This window comes from Pteropus medius, unplaced genomic scaffold, assembly GCF_902729225.1.
Source record: "Pteropus medius unplaced genomic scaffold, Ma_sr-lr_union100, whole genome shotgun sequence".
Classification (NCBI taxonomy): domain Eukaryota; kingdom Metazoa; phylum Chordata; class Mammalia; order Chiroptera; family Pteropodidae; genus Pteropus; species Pteropus medius.
Window position 1 is genome coordinate 58,141 of NW_024345917.1, and position 23,275 is coordinate 81,415.

Here is a 23,275-nt window from a genome sequence, read left to right on the forward strand (position 1 = left end):
GAGGATACACCTGGATGTGGCTTGGTTGGGGCCCGAGTTGGGGGAGGCGGGGTTTCAGGGAATCCTCTGGGCGGAGCGACCTTTGTTATCCAGTTTGATGACATCACAGCTATGGCGGCCCTGTGTCTGCGCACTGGGAGGGAGAGGGTACAACAGGGAACAATGGATACCTCTGGCACTTCTATACTGAGCGAGTGTCGCCTTAGCCCTCACTCCGACAATGTGTCTCTGTAAGTCCCTGGTGCCTCCTGCGTGCAGCCAAATCAGCACTGGTGCTCAGAGCGAGCAGGTCCATCACCGCGAAAATTCGCTCGCGGACGCGGCCCCTTTAAGAGGCATCTGCCGCTGTTGCTGCCGCAGCCTCCGTCTCACTCAGCCGCTGGAGACCAGGGAGCCCTGCGTCCTCACCCTTTCTTGTGATGTTGCAGGGTGATTTCTTGGATTTCTCCCTCATTGTATGGCTTGTTCATCTAGATCCCAGGCAATTTTTCCTTGTTGCTTGCTCCTTGTTTCCATCACAACTTTGATTTGGTCGCCAGAGGGATGAACAGAGCCTCTATATCTACGCCATTTTTCCCCCCTAAGACAGGGTTTCTTGACCACAGAACTGTTGACACTTTGTGCAAGATAATTCTTTGTTTCTTGGAGGGAAGTGTCCTGTGTATTGAAGGATGTTGAGCAGCAACCCTGTTCTCTACCCACTAGATGCCAGTAGCAATTTTTCTAGTTGTGACAACCCAAAAAATGTCTTCAGACATTCCCAAGTGTTCCTTGGAGGGGGAAATAGCCTTCAGTTGAGATAGACTGCTTTAAGGTAATGATCATCATCCTTGTTTGTCAAGTGAAGACACTGAAGTTCACAAAACTTGGGTAACTTGGTCATAAGGCATGGAAATATAGGAGATGGGATTTGAACCCAGGTCATTCTTGCTTAAAAGTCCCTGACATTTTCCTTATTCTATACTACCACCACCAATAATCAGTGTTATATTAACATAGTTTAGTTGTTTTCAACCATTTTTTTTGGTTCCTATACACAAGAGGGACAATACAACAAGAAAACCACCACAATAGGTCATTGAAACATTCTTTCCTCTTCTGACTCCCATCTACTTCCCAGAGAGGCACCATGATGTACATGGGTTTTCACCGATTACACATATATGTTTACTGAATGTTCACCATCTTTTATGATAGTAAGGTCAATTAACATTTCCTCTTTTATAAAGAGAAAAGGAGGATCTAATTATACTCGAGATTATGACAGAGATGCACTAACAAACCAGGTCTTCAGAATCTTGGAACTCTATTCTTCCAACTATATTATACTAGCTAAGTAGGAAAAAAAATATGATTAACTCAATAGCAGAACAAAACAAAACAAAAACAACAACAAACAAACAACCCAATTATAAAATGGACAAAGATTCTGAATAGACATTTTTCAAAAGAAGACATACAGATGGCCAACAGGTATATGAAAAGATGCTCATCATCATTAGCTATTAGGGAAATGCAAATCAAAACAACAATGAGCTGTCACCTCACATCTCTCGTCTATTATCAAAAATACAGACGACAAATATTGGCAAAGATGTGGAGAAAAGGAAATCCTTATGCACTGTTGATGGGAATGAAAATTGGTGCAGCCATTATGGAAAACAGTTTGGAGGTTCCTCAAAAAATTAAAAACAGAACTACCATATGATCCAGCAATCTCACTTCTGGGTATTTATCTGAAGGAAATGAAATCACTATCTCAAAGAGATATCCGCACCACCATATTCACTGCAGCACTATTCACACTAGCAAGATATAGCAACAATGTAAGTTTCCCTGGACAGATGAATGGATAAAGAAAATTCCACACAAAATAGAATATTATTCCATAATAGAGAAGCAGGAAATCCTACCACAGCATAAATGGACCATGAGGGCATTATCCTAAGTGAAATAACTCAGACAGAGAAAGATAAATATTGCATAATCTCACTTTTATGTGGAATCTAAAAAAAAAAAATATCAGACTCATAGTAACATAAAGTAGAGTGGTGGTTGCTAGAGGCTGGGGTGTGGGAGTCATAGGGAGTTACTGTTAATGGGTATATAATTTTAGTTTTGCCAGATAAAAAGTGTTCTGGAGATAGCGGTGATGGTTGCATAGTAATATGAATGTACTTAATACCAGTAAACTGTACACTTAAAATGGTTAAGTTTTATGTTACATGTATTTTACCACAATAAAAAAATTGAAAAACAAAACCTAAGTACCATATTTGGTATTACAAATAAACAAGAAAGGTTTTCACTTATCAAACAATTATATTAGCTTTATTTTACCATAATCCTAAAGTATCTAGATTCACACACATGCCAAAATTTTATACAATCTGAGAGTCCTACCAAAATTTTATTTCAAAAGAAAGACACAAAAGCAGCATACAGCAAATTATTGTAATATGGGCCTGTTGCTTTATATTTAGTACGTCTTCCCTAATTCTTTTTTAGTTCCAAAGCATAATTACTACTGTTTATTGCCAGGACAATGTTATTTATGGGCTGAACTCCCTTCAAGAGGGTCTCCCTTCTCTGTCAGCAGTAGCTTAATGAAATAGCCTTTCACCTTTCCAGACAGGCCATTAAATTCTCTCTGTACAGATGGAAATGCTGTAGGTCATTTTCTCCTAATTGCTTATGGACAAGGATTGACAAGCCACCACACAATTTAGCTTGATTGGCAGATTTTTCTCAGAAGTAGTGTAAGCCTGAACCATCAATTTCAGCACAAGATTTAGATGTCTTGTCAGAGCTTGGTGGTAAAAGTTAGTTTTATTCTGAGCTCCCCCGAAAAATTCTTTTTAGTAGAAAGAATGTATGTCACAATTCTTTAACACATATATGATGTTTTATTTGACTATACTTCAAAATGATTTTGGTAAATTGCTTTGTAGTTGTCATGTGGTGGCTCATTCATAATTCTAAAGTGAGAAACACATGCAGGAAAAATATTTTTGAGTCAAGATGATCAGTTTTTAATTATATATATATTTAAAAATACTAAGATTAAAATTATTAAGGTTAAAAATTTGACTTTAAAAATATTTAATCTATATTAAGCTATTGTGATATATATATAAGAAATAGTTAAGGATAATAAGTAAACATGTGTAACATTTTTTTCTCTGACCGAAATGCTGCTGCTTTTTGTCTTGGTGTTATTTCTTTATATTTTGCCCAAAATTGAAAATTGCCAAAGGTGTTCCTAGTAATTGAACTTATTGCAATACCTACCTTCACTTTCGATCAGATCTTCTAAGGCACATTCTGAAAATAATAGATTTATATACTTGTTTTCTTTAAAAGAAGGTCAAAGTCCTTGAACCGTTACATCATTTGTTAGGTCAAAGTTTTTGAGATAAAGAACAGACAGAAACAATCAGGTCTTTAGATCAGCAGTCCTCAAACTCTGGTTTCAGGGAAACCATTTAAATTCTTAAAAATTATGGAGGATCCCAAAATGCTTCTATATATGTGAATTAAACATATTGATATTTACCATATTCGAAGTTAAAACCGAAAAGAACATAAAACATAATTATTAAAATATCAATAATAAACCCATTACATGTGGACATAACATTTTATTTGAAAAATATATTTTCCATAATAAACCGGTGAGAAGTATAGCATTGTTTTATACTTACGCAAATCTTTTAAATATCTGGAATTATTTTATTTAGAAAATCAGTTTTATAAAAGAGCACCCGCCAGCCTCCATCCCCGAAGAGTGTCCCAGCAGGTCTCTGCTTCCCTAGTGATGCTTTACTGCTATTTGACACCATACACAAAAATTAACTCAAAATGGATCAAAGACCTCAATATAAGACCTGAAACAATAAAATACATAGAAGACAACATAGGTACTAAACTTATAGACTTTGGACTTAAAGAGAGTTTTAGGAATTTGATGTCAAAGGCAAGGAAAGTAAATGCAAAAATAAATGAATGGGACTGCATCAAACTAAAAAACTTTGCACATCAAAAGAAATCATCGACAAGACAAAGAGGCAGTGGGAGAATATATTTGCAAACACTGCTTCCAATAAGGGCCTAATATCCAAAACATATAAAGAACTCATACAACTCCACTATTTAAAAAAATCCAATTAAAAAATGAGCAGAGGACCTAAAAAGACACTTCTCTCAAGAAGACATACAAACAGCCAACAGATATGTGAAAAGATGCTCAACTTTACTAGCTATTAGAGAAATGCAAATCAAAACCACAGTGATAACACCTCACACCTGTTAGAATGACTATCATCAAGAGGACAAGTAATAACAAGGGTTGGAGAGGTTGTGGGGAAAAAGGAACCCTCAGACACTGCTCATGAGTATGTAAATTGGTATAGTTACTGTGGAAAACAGTATGGAGGTTCCTCAAAAAATTAAGTATAGAATTACCATGTGATCCAGCATTCTCTCTTTGGGTATCTACTCCCAAATTTTGAAAACATTTATTTGCAAATATATATCCACCCCTATGTTCATTGCAGTGTTATTTGTAGTGGCCAAGACATGAGAACAACCAAAGTGTCCCTTGATGGATGATTGGATAAAGAAGTTATGGTACATATATACAATGGAATATTACTCAGCCATAAGAAAAGATGAAATACTGCCATTTGTGACAACATGGATGAATCTTGGGACTATCATGCTAAGCAAAATAAATCAGAAAAAGTTGGAAATCATATGATTTCACTCATATGTGGGATATAAAAGTGAAAGCAACAAATGAACAAGACAAACTAAAGCTCATAGACACAGACAACAGTTTAGCGGTTACCAGGGGGAAAGGGGAGAGAGAAGGAGGTAGATAAGGGCAAAGCGGGTCAAATATTTGGTGTCAGGAGGAGACTTGACTTCGGGTGGTGAACACACAATGCAATAAACATGATGATTTATGAAATCGTACACTTGAAACTTAATCTTATTAACCAATGTTGCCTCAATAAATTTAATAAAGTAAAAAAGATTAGGAAATAAGTCTCTTTCACATAAAACCTGGGCACTTTTCAAATGACTGCTTCTCCCCGGGGTCTTGGGGTGGTTGAAATTGCATGTGGCACTTTAAAGGCCATTTGTCCTACAGCTCTTTGGGTCTCGGGGATGTGAGCCCCAATGGTTTTCAAAGCTAGATATTTCGGGGGCTCATCTATCAGGTGCAGGTCTTAGAAGCTGGGGTGTCTGATGTGGGGTACAAACCCCTCACTTTTTAGGGAGAAGCTCCATATTTGTCAGTTCCCTCTCTATTGTGGGTCTCAGCATCTCTCTGCTTCAATGTGGCCTTTTTCTCATTCACTTCATGTGAAGGAGTTGCTCGGCTAGTTTTCAGGTCTTTTTCAGAGGAAATTGTTCCATATGTAACTATAGATTCCATGTGTCCTTAGGAGAAGGTGAGTTCAGGATTTTCCTACGTCACTATCTTTGAACTGCCTGGCTTAATAGAAGGCAGTTGATTTCTCAAATACATTTTTACATCTGTTGCAATAGCGTATGTCATAGAACAACTGGACAACTCTACTGTAATATTTGTGAGAGAATGAAAGTGAAAAGGACAGATGATATCTTATTATGGAAATAGTTTTGCTTGTAGACACCTGAGAGGGCTTCAAGAATCCCCAGGGGTCCCTAGACCACACTTTAGAATCCAGGCTTTAGATCGAAATTTCTATTCCATATGTTTGTTTTTATATTTGTAACTAATAAAATTTTCCTTTTGTTTGAAGGTAGCATCAGAAATGTAGGTTTTTGAGACCAAACTTTATTACTTTTTAATTTGATGATCGTACCTCACCTTCTGTAGAAAACCATCTCTATATTTGGGCCAACTCTGCCACTGACAAGTATATTGCCTCTGACACTGAAGTTTGCTGAACCACAAAACAAATCCAATTTTATCAAAAACCAGAAAAAGAAAGCACCACTACTTATGTTGTATTTTTTAAGAAATATCTTTCATATAGTCATATATGAAGAACAACAGTAGATGACTCTGAGGGTCAGGTGAAATAAAACTAATAATCTTGGAGTATCATTTGTGTATTGAAGGAATGAGTCCATTCATTTGTTTATATAGGTAATACTCATACCATTGGGAAATTTTTTTTTTCATGGAATATTGCTTGCTTGTTATACTCTCTCATTCCAGCATTCTTGGAAATATCTGAAATAATGACAGTTACTCTTACTACAGCTTCCTATAAATTAAATTAGTATAAAAGTAATTTTAGTGATTGAGGTATACACAGTTTATACATATTTTTGCCCCTAAATTACAGAATCCCTGACCTTGTGCTTACCTGATCTGGATTAGGGCAGCCATATTTATGGCTTGGCTTTGCATTTTTGCAACTTGTTGCAAATTTCCAGCTAAACTTTATGTCAGAATCACCTAAGATTTTTTTAAAAAACAAACCTGCTTGAGTCTTGTTCGTAAAATATTGAATCTCAGTTTGTATTCTTCAAAACCTCAAAACTTTGAGTCAGACAAGCTTCCCTGATGTTCTCGGGTGGTTGAAATTGCATATGGCACTTAGAAGGCCATTTGTTAGATTCCTACAGCCCTTTGGGTCTTGGGGGATGTGAACCTCAATGGTTTTCAAAGCCAGATCATTTGGGGGCTCATCTCTGAGGTGTGAGTCTCAGGTGCATCCCCTTATCTATTTTAGACCCACCTTTGCTACAATTCGTAAGACGTGTAAGGAATTACAGGCCTCCTCATTTATATGCTGACATGCTTTATCTCTAAAATCCACAATTTCACTTTCCTCAGTTTCAGTTACCCTTGGTCAACCTCGGTCTGAAACTATTAAATAGAAAATTCCAGAAATAAATAATTCATAAGTTTTAAATTGCACGCCATTTGGAGTAGTGTGATGAAATCTCAGGAATCTCTCTCCATCCCGCTGGGATGTGAATCATCCCTTTGTCCCACATCTCCATGCTGTCTGTGATTCCCCACCTGTTATTCACTTAGTAGTTGTCTCAGTTGTCAGATCACCTGTCCAGGTATTGAAGTGCTTGTGTTCAAGTCACCCTTATTTTACTTATCGCGGTCCCAAAGTGCGAGAGTAGTGATGTTCACAATTCGGGTATGCCAAAGAGAAGCTAGAAAGTGCTTCCTTTAAGTGAAAGGTAAATGTTCTCTACTTATAAGGAAAGAAAGAAAATTGTATGCTGGGGTTTCCAAGCGCTATGGTAAGAACAAATCTTCTATTTGTGAAATCGCCTAATTTATAAATTAAACTTTATCATAGGTATGTATGTATAGGAAAAAACATAGTATATATCAGATTCAGTGCTATCTGTGGTTTCGGGCATCCACTAGGGGTCTTGGAATGTGTCACTCATGAATAAGGGAGGACTACTGTACCAAATATTTACCACCATCTCTAGAGGAAAGTATTTTAAAAGATGTTTCTTGCCAGACAGGACATCGCTTCCTGTTTCCTGGGGAAGTGATTTTTTTCCACGTAGCTCCACATTTTGTTACGAGATTAACTACAATTCCAGGGTATATTTGCTGTAGAGTAGTGGTGTATTGATCATCGGTAAGGAATCCAGAAACCCTTTTCTAGTTATCTGGAAGAGAGGGAGATATTTTTAATATGGTTGATGTGAAAATCCACTCTAGAGGAACTCCTGTAATCAGAGGATGCACCAACTTGCCATGACCTATATAATTGTAGGAGGTGGTAGGGGGTGGTGAGTTAGAGTGCAGTGCTGTGAGTGGCATCATAAGGGCCCTCAGTATTCTCCCTGGGAAAATAATAAAAATCTAGTCATCAAGAATTTTATTTGAAAGGAGTCTTTTTTATTTGTTTGTTTGTTTTAGATTTGTGTACTTGAAATCAGTGCTAGGTTCTATCTATTGGTAGCTGAAGCAAACACATAAACTGCCTGTGTAGTCGGCATCTGGACAATGAGGTAGTAGGAGAGACTTGAGATACTTATGTTTACAGAAAAAGAGTTTTAAGAATATGGTTCACAGTCTTCGAGACTGTTTGATGATCATGACTGCATACAGACAAAGTTGGATTATGTACTTCCCCTTGGAAAGTACAAAAAATTGTGTGACCTTCTGGCTTAGCTGAAATCTGCTACCATATACAAAAGTAAAACCTCTCTAAGGCTACTGTTGGTGGTCTTAGATGTAATGTGGCAATGAGTACATTGAAATGTGTGTAGAAACCACTTATGTTGTTAGAAGAAAGAATATCCCTTTTGATCTTTTTCCTTCAGGTGTTTTTACCTTTTATGTTTGTTTATTTGAGCTAGTAGGCATTATGCACATTGTCTCTTATCCTTATAATCCTATGTTTTTAGTAGTAGTAGTTCTATTTTGTGGATAAAACTGAGACCCACAAAGACTTAATTTCACTTGGCTAAGAAGTGATTGGCTTGGTGTTCGAGCTTTTCACCCTGAACCCCCTATCCAACCAACTCCAAAAGAAACCTGACCTCTGTTATTCATTTATAGAAAATTAAATATCTGAAAAATACTTAACTGTATAAATTATATAAGGCCAATTTATCAATCATCTAAGCTTACTAGGACCAAGGAGAGCATTTGATTTTTAGCTCTTGTAACACATTAGTCTTGATTTTAGCAAAAATTAAAAAAAAAATAGCAATTGAACATTTGAGCTCAGTTGAGTATTTTGTGAGATTTTAAATATTTTCATGATTTTAGTATAGCCATGGTTCATGTGGAGTTTCTTCAGCTCATTTCCTTTTTAAACATGAGTCAATGTTAATTTTACACACACACACACCCTATTGTTCCAGGAAAAAAAAATCTTATGAGAGTAATTACCTTGCCTTGTTGACAAATTGTTAAGCTTAAATAAACAGTGCCATCTGCTGAAAAGGACTAGTGAGTCACTGAAGTTTTCAGAGGGCTTATTTGGGTTGGATACACAAGGGCTGAAGAATAAAAAGAAATGAAAAAGATACCAAAGGAGGTGAAGTTAAACACAAGCTAAACCTAAAGGAAGAGAAAACTTCAGGGTATAGGAAAATCAGAACCTAGACATAAAGCCTTAATAGGATAGAAATTAAAACAGGAGCACATCAGGTGTATTGAAAATGTCAAGATACTCTGATTGAAATAATTATAATGCAGGTGAAACATTCTGGTTAATTGAAGGAGATTTGAGGAAATAGTATGATTTAAATAAAAATAAACAGGTTGCTATGAATAGGTTCTTATTATTCTTAAGCCTCCTCAAATATATTCTGATGAAAGATTGGGGATAGATGCCATTAACACATCAATATTAGGAAAGAAACATTAATTATTGTTTCTCAACAATATTTGAATTTTACTGATGTGTTGGCAGTTTGTTAAAAGCATATCAGGCAAATTCATTTTTCAAAGGAAATCTTTAAAATAAGCTTCTTAAATATTGTATTATTACTTCCCATAAAATTTCTAATTTCTCTTTGTCTCTTTTCTAACCCTGTCCCTATGACAGTTCAGCAATTACTAATTTCTGTTGTGAGCATGGATAGCTGCTGTGATTATAATGAAAATTTTTCCCTAGAATGCTTTTGAATCAAAATAAATAGTATATAGCCCCTTTTATTGCCATTAAAAAGAGAGTTAATCTAGAATGCACTAATGATAAGACTGCATTTCAAGAATTCAGTATCTCCATGTTAGAAATAATATAATCTCGGAAGTATAAATATGTGGCCTGCTATCTTAAAACAAGTCTGTTGAATATATTTTGGCAGTATTAAATGAATCATTGCATTTTTCATTGTCTTGATATATTTCCTTACTAAACTTTTAGGTTTTCTTATATGATATTATGCAATGCCAAATGTCTAAAGGGAAACTGAAAATTTAGAGACAACCTCCTGAACTCTACAGTCTTTGTCTGTCTTTCTGTCTGTGTCTCTGTCTCTGTCTGTCTCTGCCATATCTTTTGGAATTTAGGAAGCTTTGGATCTTTTCAATAATGATTACTTTTTTATATATATATAATGTCTCCTTGACCTCCTCTTTATCTGGCTATAACTTATTGATTCTCAACTATGAAATTAGTTTTAGCCAGTAATATCTTTTTTCTCATCTCTTTGTCTTAGCATCAGATTTGAAATAAAGTTATTTTTCTTTTACTTAATGCTTATAAGGCAATTTACAATTTTATTTTACTTTTCATTTACTCTTCCCATTCTTTCTCCATTTTTCTTAGTTGAGACCATCTATAATTTCATGACATATAGCTGTTACATATTGTCACCCTTATAACTTACTTATGGTCTTAAGTATAGATAATACTTAATTCTCACTACCGTCCTCTAAGTCACCATCTCTCAGTCCTTTGGGATGTCTAAAGTTTATTCTCTGGAATTATATTAGATAAAATCTCATGGTAAACATATTTGCTAAGTTCTTACATGTTCAAAAGATTGTCTCTGGCTTTAACGCTTAAATATTTATTGTCTGGATATAAAATTCTTAGCTAATATTTTTTTTACCATAGTATAATAAATAGGCATTTTCATTGCCTTCTGGAATGAAGTATTACTGATGGAAAATCTGGTAACGATTTGATTATCTTTCTTTTATTTTGTACGTGACTTTGAATTTCTGCCTGAACGCTCCTTCCCCCCCCACCCCTTTTTTCTTATAGCTCAGTAGCTCTACTAAAATTTATATCAGTGTTTATAGCTTTGGTTGATTTTTCCATGTATGTGGTAGTATTTTCAATGTAGAATTTGTATTTGTTTATATTTCAGGAAAATTTTCTTTCATAATGAATGAAAAAATTTATTGTTTATTAATTGCTTTACTTGGGAGAAAGCGAAGCTTATACAGCCATCAATTCTTCATCACTTATCCTCCATTTCTATCATTTTTCTCTATTATTATCCTTTCTTTAACTCCTTGTGATAAAAAAAGTCCCTGTTTTTCATCTACTTCTTCCATAACACAGTATTCCTTGTGTTCATTTGCTTCTCCTTCTGGTTTGATTTGCATATCTGAAATATTTTTGCTTTATTTATAATTCTTTTCTGATTCTTGCTGCTGCTTTTCTCCACTCTCCTCATTACTAAGTTCTTTTAATTCTAAATTCATGTCATTCTTTCATAACTCCTGCCATTAAGAGAGTGACAACATCAAAATGGCAGAATAGGAGTTTCCCGTTTTCTTCCCTACAAAGAATACCAATGTTCACAGTTACCCACAGATGAGAGTGCCTTTGTGTAAGTCTGGGAATCCAGCACATCAGTTCTAGCACACTATTGGAGGGGAAAAAAAATCTGAAATTGGATGCATTGAAGAGGAAAAGAAGAACAGTTTTACTTTACCCATATCACTCCCACCCTAATGCACCAGAGCTCAGTGCCAAGAGAGCCCAGTCTAAGCCCATGATTTTTACCATGGGGGAAGATGAGCATGTGCGAGTGAGTGCCTGATCCCCAGCTGTGTGGAATGCTGCCAAAGAGGCCCATTTTTTTTCTCACTCCATCCAGAATACTGAGAAGAGCTATGCAACTGAGGAGCAGGGATATGGGTCCTACTAACTGCTTCATGGACTCCATCAGGAAGCAGGTCCTCGAGCTATTGAGGATGTCTCACCGGCAGATTCTCCCAATAGCCCAAGGAACTCCCATCACTCCACTTGCATCACCCACACACAACCCCCATTCATGGCCAGTTCCCTGTGCATGTCCCTGAAGGCAGTGAGAGTGAGCCTGTGCAGACAGCTAGTGAACACACACACAAAACTATCCCGACTCTGTGGGATTGGGAGAAAGCACACACATTTGGGCATTTATCAACGCCCAAGGGAAAGCAAAAGGAAAGCTGTCAGCACCCATCCTGGCTTTGCAAGATTGAGTGAAGGCGAACAACCTTAATGCTCCCACTCCTGCCGAGAAGGAACAAGAAGTGTGAAGTAGGCATATCTAAAGACCCGAAACCATAAAATTCTTACAAGAAAACGTAGGGAAGATTCCTTGACATGGGTCTTGGCAACAGTGTTTTGGGTATGAAAACAAAAGTACAAACAACAGAAGCAAAAAATACAAAACAAAATAAAACAAAACAAAAACAAGTGGTAAGACTACAACAAACTAAAAGGTGCCGCACAGCAAAAGAAACAGCTGACAAAAGGAAAAGGCAACCCATGGAATGGGAAAAAATACTTGCAAACCATCTATCTTATACAGAGTTAGTATCCAAAATTTATAAGGTACTCATATAAATGGTGATGAATGTGTTAACCTTATTTGGCAAACATTTCACAAAAACATACTCCCATTAAAAATGGGCAAATGACCTGAAAAAGACCTTTTCTAAAGGAGACATGTGAATGGCCAACAGGTACATGAAAAGGTTGTCAACATGACTAACCATCAGAGAAATGCAAATCAAAACCACAATGAGATATTGTCTCACACCTGTTGGAATGGATATTGTCAAATAGACAATGCTGGTGAGGATGTGGAGAAAAGGGAACCAAGAACCCTTATATTATACACTGCTGGGAATGTAAATTGTTACAGCCACTATGGAAAACAGTGTAGAGATTCCTCAAAAACTTAAAAGTACAACTACTACCATCTCTAGTAATCCTACTTCTGGGTATATACCCAAAGGAAATGAAATCACTGTCTGGAAAAGCTATCTATACCTCCATGTTTATTGCAGCATTATTTGCAATACCCAAGATATAAAAACAAGTATCCATAGACAGATGAATGAAAAAAGAAAATATTGTGTATATACACAGTGGAATATTCAGCCACACAAAAGAAGAAAATTCTACAACAGAATGGGGGGATGTTAAAGGCAATTTGCTAGGTGAAATAAGTTTGAGAAAGACAAATACTGTATAACTGCATTTAACTGCATTTTGTAGAATCTTAAACTGAACTCATAGAAATATAGAATAGTGGTTGCCAGAGGCTGGGGATTAGGGGAAATAAGGAGATGTTGGTCAAAGGGTACAGACTTCCTGTTATAGGATGAATAATTTTGGGGGATCTAACGTACAGCATGGTGACTCTAGTTAATAATACTTGACTCTTGCTAAGAGAGCAAATATTCAATATTTTCACCACACACACACACTCGCGCGCACGCGTGCACACACACAAAATGGTGATCATGTATGATGATGGATGTGTTAACCTTATTTTGGTAACATTTCCAATCTATGTGTATCATATCATCCATCACATTGTACACCTTAAAGACACCCAATGTTATATGTCATTTGTATCTCAGTAAAGCAAGAAAAATAATTTTAGATAGAAATATAAGTTTTTCTTAAAAAAATTTAGTCTGTGAGCATATATTTCTGTTGTTCCTTAAGTGTCTATACATTATTTTGCTCCTTAATATCTTTTTTCATATGATAATTTTGTATTGAGTTTTGACTAGAATCCATCTCTTCGTTTCACATTTTGAAGTCAAATTTGTTTTCCCGTACTTTTAAGAGAGTAAATTAGCCAGGATAGCTTTTCTAACTTTATCATTCTAGAGTTTGCTCCTCTATTGTTTTCACAAAGTAACAATAAGTCCTGCTTCATATATTCTGAGCTCTGACTCCTCTGTTCTACTCCTTAAATTTTATTTGGACCTTCTCTTTTCTTTCCCCTTATTGTTCCTGTCCTCCTTAATTTGGAATATCTTACCAGCAATTTCCACTCAGTGATGGGCTTTGTTCTGAAGAAGGTTTGTTTATTTAAGCAGTCTACAGTGCCTACAACACCGTAACATCTTCATGTTACTTCAGTCCTTTTACATTTAGTCATAAACTTATAGATGTAGAAATATGAATAAATGCATAATGTGTATTATCTTGTTCTCTTTCATTATGTCTAATCTTTTATTACTATGTCAATAATGTGAAAATACCACCTTACATAACTCTTATTACCTTAAAGTCCTAAATACCACCTTAATAACTTTTCAGATATTGCATATTGAATGTAGGCACCCTAATATTATTTAATATTTAAAATTTTTAATGTTTTAAAAGGTCCTGGAAATATTTCTATTAAGTAGCTATATGGCCCTTGTTTCAATCATATATGTCAAAGATCACAAATTTTGATGATTAAATTCAGATGTTCTGTATTTGAGAGTCAATATCAAGTTTGATCAAGTTAGATAAAATTATCTTAGGTACACTTTGATATTTCCTAAGGAATCCTTTCCCCAAAGTTCCAACCTAAAATGTCAAGTCTGAAAATTGATGTTTAAAGGTAAAAGTAAATAGCCAAATTATTTTCTGAATTGGAGATTGGTAAAGCAAGTGTGGAGGGATCAGAGGAAAGAAGGATGACAGTAGTCCTTGATGACTTTATAATTATATTTAAATGGAAACTTTGCCTATCTCAAACGTTCTTTGGAAGGAAATAAGAAGAAAGTCTTAGTAGTCCAGAAAAAATAATATTAATTGATAAAATAATGCTTTTCGTTTTGAAGAACAGGTGTTACTTTTATTGTTTTATTGTTGTCTTTTTTTAGTATGTTTTACTTTCATGTATTTATTCTCAGGTATTTCTGAATAGGTTTATGAGATTAGCATGCTTCATTTCCAGAGCATTTCTACAATGATTCAGGTAAGGAAATTGGCTTATTACTTTAAAAATCATTTTGTATATAGTTTATTTTGTGAAGAGTGTTTACTTCTGAGTTGTAAGGGTTCTTATTACATTCTGCATGTAAGATCTTTGTGGAATGCATGTTTTGCAAATATTTTTCTAATTTGTGCCTTGCCTTTCTATTTTCTTAATGGTCTTTTGATGAACAGAAGATTTTACTTATGACAGTCCAATTTATAAATTTCTCTTTCATGTTTAATGCATTTATTGTCTGTTTATACCTTCCTTTATCAAGATTGCAGAAATTTTTTTGTTTTTGTTTTAGAAGCTTTATGGTTTTAGTTTTTACCTCATATATATGATTCATCTTGAATTAACTTGTGTGTGTTTGAGGTTCTGGTTTTCCCTGATGGATATTCAGTCGTTGTATCACAATTTGATGAAGAGATTTTTCTTTCCCCATTGAATTGCTTTGATACTTTTGTCCAAATCAATGCACTGTGTATGTGTGGGTCTATTTCTGGACACTTGATTTTGTTTCATTGATCTAATGGTATAATATATAAATACCATGCTGCCTTGACTACTAGAGCTTCATGCTAAGTCTTGAAATTGTGTAGTATAATCACTACAGCTTTGACTTTCTCTTTTCAAAATTGTTTTGGCTATGCTAGGTCCTTTGTGTTTCTATATTTTACTAAATTTCACTGAGGTATTGATTGGGATTGTGCTGCATCTATATATCAATTTAGAAAGTATATTTTAGTAATATTGAATGTTCAAATATATGAAGTTGGTATAGCTCTCCATTTATTTAGCTTTAACTTATCTCAGCAGTGTAGAGGAGTGGTATATCTTTTGTTAAATTTATTCTCTATTTAAATTTTTATGCTATTTTAAGTAGATGGTTCTTTAATTTTATTTGCCAAGTTTTTTTCCTTTCATGTAGAAATACGGTTGATGTTTGCACATAAATTTCAAATCTTATTAGGTTGGTAAAATCTGCTTATTAATTCTAATAAGATTTTTTAGAACCTTTAGACTGTTACATGTAGACAATTACGTTGTTTGTGAATAAAGACAGTTTTGTTTATTGTTTAACAAACTTTATACCTTTAATTTAATTTTCTTGTCTTATTGCACTTGCTATGACTTCTAATACAAGTTTACTAAAAATGGTAAGAGCAGACATTCTTGCCCTTTTCCTGAGTTCAGTAAGAAAGTGTCCAATATGGCATAATTATGATATAGGTGTAAATATTTCATATATGCCCTTTATCAGATTGAGATACTTAAAAAAATTAAAGAATCATGTCATCCTTCTTCTAGGAGTAAAAAGGTAGCTATTCCTGAGGATTGCAAAGGAGATTCTATAAGATAGTTTAGAGAATTCAACAGAGATGAAAAGCCTAGCTGCAGTATCATCAATTGATAAATCCAAAATACCTATAGTTCTTTTAACAAAAAATACTAATAAGAAATTCTGTACTTCACAGTATATGTTCCATAAGCAAATTCATAGCATAGTCACATTTAGATACGGGCAAATAAATACACATTTTTTTCTTGTATGTGATCTTGAGAAGTAGTTATAGGTATTCTGTACTTATAATTATGATATATCCTTACAAAGTATGAATTAAAGACAACTTAAATGAAAATATTTCTCTATTGAAATAACATGCAAACATATTTTTAAAATAGTTTTTAAAACTACTTTCATGAATTATAATTGTAGCTCAATTAATGACTATTATACATTTGCTTTCTTCATACTCAGGTCTAGTAAGATCTGTGTTGTGATATAATGTGGAAATGTAGTTAATATTCACTGATTTAACTAATATTTATTATTGTGAATATTTAAGTAGATAAATTAGCCTCCATGAGTTAAAAGTGTGTCTTCAGCACATTTTTATATACTTTAAAAATAAGAACTCTAGATTGTTTATTATGAAACATGCATGACTCCTTATGCTCCATGTAGATGGAGACTCCTTGAAGGGTAAATTGCTGGTCAAATCCTTCATTGATTTCCTATGTATATCCCTAAATAAGAAGTTTGGAAAATTACATTAAATACACAGGGGACCAGGCTAATGCGATAGTCCTGGGGGAAAGAAAAATCAAATTAAATTTAGCGTATCAACAAAATCACAGTGTAGCCCTATATTCAGTCTTTATTTAGAACTACTGCTATAAGTAGGTAACTAATAGCAGCCAACAATTTAAGCTGGGAGTAATGAAGGAATCATATTGAGAGAAAAATTACCTCCACTTGTCCAAGCCACACAACCCTTTTGTTCATTTAGTCAGATGACAAGGTCAAGTGGGAACTGCACTCATATAAGAAACATCATAAGAGCAAAATCAAGTCCTCTTACTCTTATAAGAACAAAATTAAATGGGTGTTTAGCTAGGTACTTCTAGAAGGTGAAATAACCAGAGAAGAGCAATTTTTAAAAGACTAAGTTAGAGGAAGTTTACGCAATCCAAATGAAGTAGATAGTAATTATTAGAAATTTCCTCTAAACATGCTCAGGCTTGTCTAGTTTGGCTTATCCCAATGTGGATAGTCTCCATACGTCAACTATGCTATAATTAGGAAGAAAAAATATCTATATTATATGACTTTGTTTTTAATATATTTATTCATTTAATCCCTTTATTTAACTACTATATACTGAGTGTTGACCATATTCCTGGCACTTTGTATAGTGCCATTGATATCATTAGGGAAAAAAAACATGGTCTAGCTGTGAGCATCAGACCAGTTATCATAATACTGAGACCTAAGTGTTGGCATCAGTATGATTTGTAATTGTATTGAGGCCTAGTGGTGAGCATCAGCCCACTGCCTAGAGTTCAGAGGCTGAATTTTCTTTCTTATATTTTTGCAATTAGCAAGGTCAGTTGGCTGGAGTAGAATGAGTGCAGAGATTAAGGAGTAGAATATGATGTCCAGGGATCCTCAGAGGACCAGGTCAGGTGGAAGCTTATAAGTCAGGGTAAGGGTTTCATTTCTATTCTGAGAGAAACAAGACTATGGGAAGAACAGGTTTGCTAAATAGGGGGAAACTGGGAGTTCCGATCTTAACCTGTTAAGCTTGAAAAGCCTATCACACGTTCAAATTCAGATATCAAGTGGGTTGTTAAATGAGTATGACAGTCAGGAGATACGTGAATTTGGAAGTTACCGACTTGAGTCTGAGATCACCTACCACAGAGACAGAAATAATCAAAAGACCGAGCACTAAGACACTCAATCATTGGAGGATTAGTAAGTCTAGTAACTTAAGAAGTGAGAACTGATCAGTAAATTTGCTAATACTGAAGTTATCTGTGAACTTGTCAAAAAATAAGTTTTGTTATAGAAACCAAAAATTCCATTTGTCATGAAACCAAGAAAGAATTGGAAGGAAGGAAGTATAAGCAGTGAGAACAGACAATTTTTTGAGAATATGTGTTATAAAAGGAAGCAGAAAAATTGAGCCACTAGTTATATGATGTTATAGCACATTCTGTTGCAAATGGAATGATCTCACAGAGTAGGAGATAGGAGTAATATGGACTTAAGAAAACTGCAAAAAAATGACCCTAAGTAAATAAGAAGAGATAATTTTATGCACTAGCTAGTGGAAAGTGTTAGCTTTGACGGGGACCACAGCCAATTCATCCATGCTAACAAGAGAGAAGGCCAAGTACATGGACATTTATTTGGAAATAGAAATCAGTAGGAATTATGAAAGTAGTTTTGGAGAGAACGAGCGTAAACCAGTAGCTAAATGTGTTAAATAACAAGGGAGCTGGTCTTGGGGATGCACGGATGCCTGAGTTAAGAAACAATGGCAGGTCAATGGTATTTACCTTTAAAGTTTAGTTTCCAGAAATGGGGATTAACAGGGCAATTACCTGGGAGTGATAATAAGAAACAAGGAAGACACTGGTCTTGCTTCTAGGCACAGTGGTAAGAGAACAAATACTTGGCCAAGATTTCATGGGGAGAAGTGTCCTCGGTGGAATGTGTGCTTTCAGTTAGAACAGGAACATTCAAGAAAAATGGGATTTTGTAGGTAACAACCTAAAAGGGTGTTGAGAGTTGGAGAGGGGTGATGATGGTGTAATATTAGAGGATGTCCAGAACATATGGAATGGGTTCCTGGTGACGGGAAATAAATGAAAGGTCTTGTGTTTCTTGCAGTTACTGACATACACAAGGATTTTGAGAATGCCTAAGTTAGTTTTGATGGCCTTCCTGGTAGTTTTGGTGGTGACATTTATTTTCTGGGAAGGTAGTAGTTTTCTACACCCACTTCTTCTTGAGATGGGTAAGGTCAGAACAAGGCTGTTGAGTGGTGTTATAGGGAATAGGGGGTGCATATTTTAATTACTTTTAGCTGCGCAAGTCTGTAGAGAGACTTGAAAGCTAAGTCTTAGTTTTCTTTTCTGATAAAAAAAATGTAGAGTTGTTACTGGCATTAAATGATGTTTTGTTTTGTTTTTAGATGAAGTGTTTAACACATAAACTGGCACATAGATGTTCATTAACTAGTGGCTTTTTGATATTATTGTAATTGCTGAAAATGATTTCAAAGACTTGATATTAAGTGAGCTTTGTTGGTTATTAAAATCTACAAATATGCCTAACATAGCATGTTCTAGAAAAGCAAATGGATATAATTTCTGATAATGTAAGCTGCATTAGAAAATATATTTAGGGGTTTATTGACTTATCTGCTTGCCAGGGTGCCTTTTAAAGCTGTTCAAAAGACATATCATTGATGTAACTGTAATAGGGCTTATAACTTTAATTATAATTCTGGCTACCACGGTAGTTAATGCTGTGATTCAGCAAGATAAGCATAAGCAAGCCCTATGATGTCTAGAAGGCCATTTCTGGCAATAGTACAGCCTTTAAATCCCAGAATTTGGTTAGGCAATTTTCTTCTCCTGCGCGTTTGATTATATTGACACTGTGAGTTTGTTTGCTTTGACCTGTAGAGAATTACAGACATGAATTTTTTCATTTTACTAATTCTGATCCAAGAAACTTCTCAGATGGGAAACTAAATATAGTCTATTAATTTAGAAACCTCTTGGAGTATGCAATGATATGCTCTGGACGACATGTACTTCAGTTACCTCCCTCTCTCTCCCTCAATCTTTTGGTCTGCCCATTTATTTGGTGCTAAGCATACAGGCTATGACAAATAGTTACCTAAACTGAATATGAACAGAAACAATTGGATTGCCCTACTTTCTTGAAATAATAACCTTTATAAATGCATGACAAACTTTGCAAATCTTTTTGTTTTTCTTTCCCGAACAATTTATCATATATGTCATATTTCTAGCCACGGTTCTCTAGTTTTGGAATCCCAGTAAATTATGGACGTAGGATCCAAAAAGATCTTAGCTTTTATAAGAAAAGAAAACCAAACCATCTAGTAGATGGTTTTTGTGAATATTATTAACCTGAACATAAGGTGAAACATAAAGTCATGGTTAATAATTATCATTATTAGTATAAAAATGTATCATAATTTCTTATTACACTTTTCACAGTGCTTAGGATTATACTAAGCATTTTCACCCTCATGATTGCCATTGATTCTCACAGTCATCCACTGAGGCTTGTGGTATTATTCTCATATTCCAAATGACAAAAGTAATGTTCAAAGAAGTGATGATGCTTAAAGTTTACCGAGAGCTGAAAAGTGAGACTAGAACTTTATCCAAGGACTTTCTTTGCAAATGTCATGCCTTTTCAAGTGATGATTTGAAAAATGCCACTTTTTTTTTTCTCATTCAACACCATCTTCAGCCCTAATTGTTTGTCCAAGTTCCATAACATATTTCTAAGGAACAACATGTAAATTCTTCCTTTGATGCACTTTTCTTTTTTTTTTTTAAATTTCCAGTTACATTGTTAGCACTTTGAGCCTTTGTCATTTCACACAGAGGCTTGCCTGTGCTTCTGCTCTACTCCCTATCTTTTTCAGATTCTTCCTTCATGCTGTTTACCAGATCATTCTTTATACATTATGGCATCATATAGCTCCGATTTTTATATTAGTCAACACATTATTTTTAGAGTAATATTCAAATTTGGAATGGCCTAGAATCTTACTCATCTACAGTCTGGTTAATGGCTTCTATCTTATCCTTTCTCCTCCTTTATTCCAGGCCTGGGAAAAGCAATGAAGGAAGGCTACATGCCATGCATCTAAATATTTAAAAGATGTAAATCAAGCCATATAGTAAATAAAATATACTTTAGGTTTCTACTTTGATATGCTTTCATATCAGTGAAATTGAAAATTATGTGCAAAGCTATATTTTTATAAGACTTATAATGAGCAAAATCCTAAGGATGACAGAGCGTTACCTTTCTGGGTGTTTTGATAATGAGATGGGGCGTTCTGGAGTCATAATTAATATATAGCTTTTTAATAAAATTTACTTTTCTTGCTTTTTATTTCAGCAAATTACTAATTAATGTACCATAAAATATTTTTCATAATTTGCATGAATAGAAAGTAATACTCTGAAGTTGTACTGTGTGATACAGTAGCCATTAACCACACATGATTATTCTAATTAAAATTAATTAAAATTAAAATGTAGTTTCTCAGTTACAACAGTCACATTCGAATGGCTTAATAGCCACATGTTGCTGGTAGGTACTGTATGGGATGGGATAGGTAGAAAATATTTTCATCATTGCAGAAAATTCTATTGAAAAACACTGATCTAAAAGATTAGGAAATTAAATGTAATTGTATTTAGAGTTTACATAATTTTAATATATAATCATCAAAAATAACAAAAAACTGAACGTTGAAATTGCTTTTCATATGTTTTTTATAAAAGATTATTTTTCTTCTAAAATATTACAGGATTCATTCAAAATCGGAAGACAAAATACAATTCATAAGTGGTGAATATAAAAATCAAAAAATTTTAAAGCTCAGTTTTAAACTTAATTTTTAAAATTATTATTAACTTTATGAAATATTTTATACAAAATCATCTTTTTGCAATTCTAATGTTTACTATTTGCTTGCTAACGTAAACCATGCTGTATCTAGGTTTACACATGTACAAATTTAAGAGTAATATAAATTTTGTAATGTTGCAAAATATGCCTCAGCTGCCATGTACAATTTTGGGGAATCCCACTTTAATTTATATGTACCTCAGGAACCATAAGTTGGAACATTAACAGTAGCAAAAACAATAGATACTTTGAACTAGTACCAGGAGATTATATTTTAATACGCAGAACCTACTTGCAATTCATGCTGAGGGAAATAATTTAACAAGTTAATTTATCTCCTCTCTTCCTTAAATGCTTCTGCCATTCAAATCCTCCCCAGACTCTAAAGCAGTATTCATCTTTCACACTGGCAGTGGCCTGATTCATAAAATTTCTTTTTCTTTTTTTTTTCTTAAAAATTTTTTAAAAAGTATGTTTCAAAGGCAAGATTTGAGAGAAGGGTTTCCCTAGGGCCCGAACAGTGTTTGATAAGCGCAGATGTTTAGGGTTTATAAGTTACTCAGTGCCAGCACTGAGTGTCACACCTTAGGTAGCATAGCCACCCAGGTGTGATATAACTTTATTTTTATGTGTGTTAGGACATGTGGGGCCCTCTAAAGCTCCATGCTAGCCAGAAGCTCCTCTTGTGTAGCTAGCCCTAAGGGCGCAACTGCAGTACAAAACTTCAAAACAAGTATAATGCTACCTTTGTCTACACTTAAACTCTGAATTTTAGGTTTCTCTGCTTATGAAATTCTATGTGTAATCTTCTGGCTCTAAAACATTTCTACTTTTCAAGGTCAGATACAAATACGAACTTACCTATAAAGGCTTCTTATGTTAATCTTTACCATGAGTAATCATTCCTATTGAATTCTTGGGCCATTCATGCCTCTGCTTTAGCTTAAGTTTATAAAGACTTATCTTAGGCCTGGAGAAGTCCCAAATAGCAGGATTTTAAGAACTTCCCCAGCTACCTTCAGTGAAAGGAGTTCCGATTTTTTGTTTTATTTTGTTTTTATTTGCTTGTTTTTTATAGTTGAGGCAACGATGTAAGATATTTAAAGAAAAACAGAAATCACAGATCCTTGGAGGTTATTATACCTTCCGTTACAGTGATTGATTTATGCACACATACACATTCCATCATGTGCTAGGCTGCTACACCCATTAGGGAGAGAACAATGACATTTTATCACTTTGCTCAAATATGTACATGTTCTTCATTGAATAGTATCATTAGCTCTCCATCCAGCAGTCATGGTCTCACTTATATTCACAATTTCTATTTGGTCCCTATGACCTGCTAAAGACAGTAATAAAGTGGATGAAAACAATCATGGGTTGTGAGCCACAAAGTCACCCCAGTCACATTGTGTGCTTTGATGTCTCTTCAAAGAGGGCCTTGCTGCCTGAAGAGAATGTCTGGGAAGGTGATTGGTGAGAAGTCAGGGGGAACATTTTACAAATATATATTCTGACAAGGCAGATTCAGACTACTGTTAAAGGTCAAAGCAGGGTTCCAACTTTACCTTGGTATCTGGCCAACAGCTCAGGCTGCAGCTCCTCTCAACTTTGCACTCACGTAACTATCCTATC

General features: G+C 34.8%; 1 long non-coding RNA gene across 1 annotated transcript in view; it reads left to right on the forward strand.

The window, feature by feature from the left end:
- The window catches only part of LOC120612395 (uncharacterized), a 32,154-nt gene extending 17,481 nt beyond the window's left edge, over window positions 1-14,673 (forward strand). The window contains exon 3 of the long non-coding RNA XR_005655439.1: window positions 14,591-14,673. This is a non-coding gene — a long non-coding RNA (uncharacterized LOC120612395). The remainder of the gene's footprint in view (window positions 1-14,590) is intronic.
- Window positions 14,674-23,275: the final 8,602 nt, after the last annotated feature.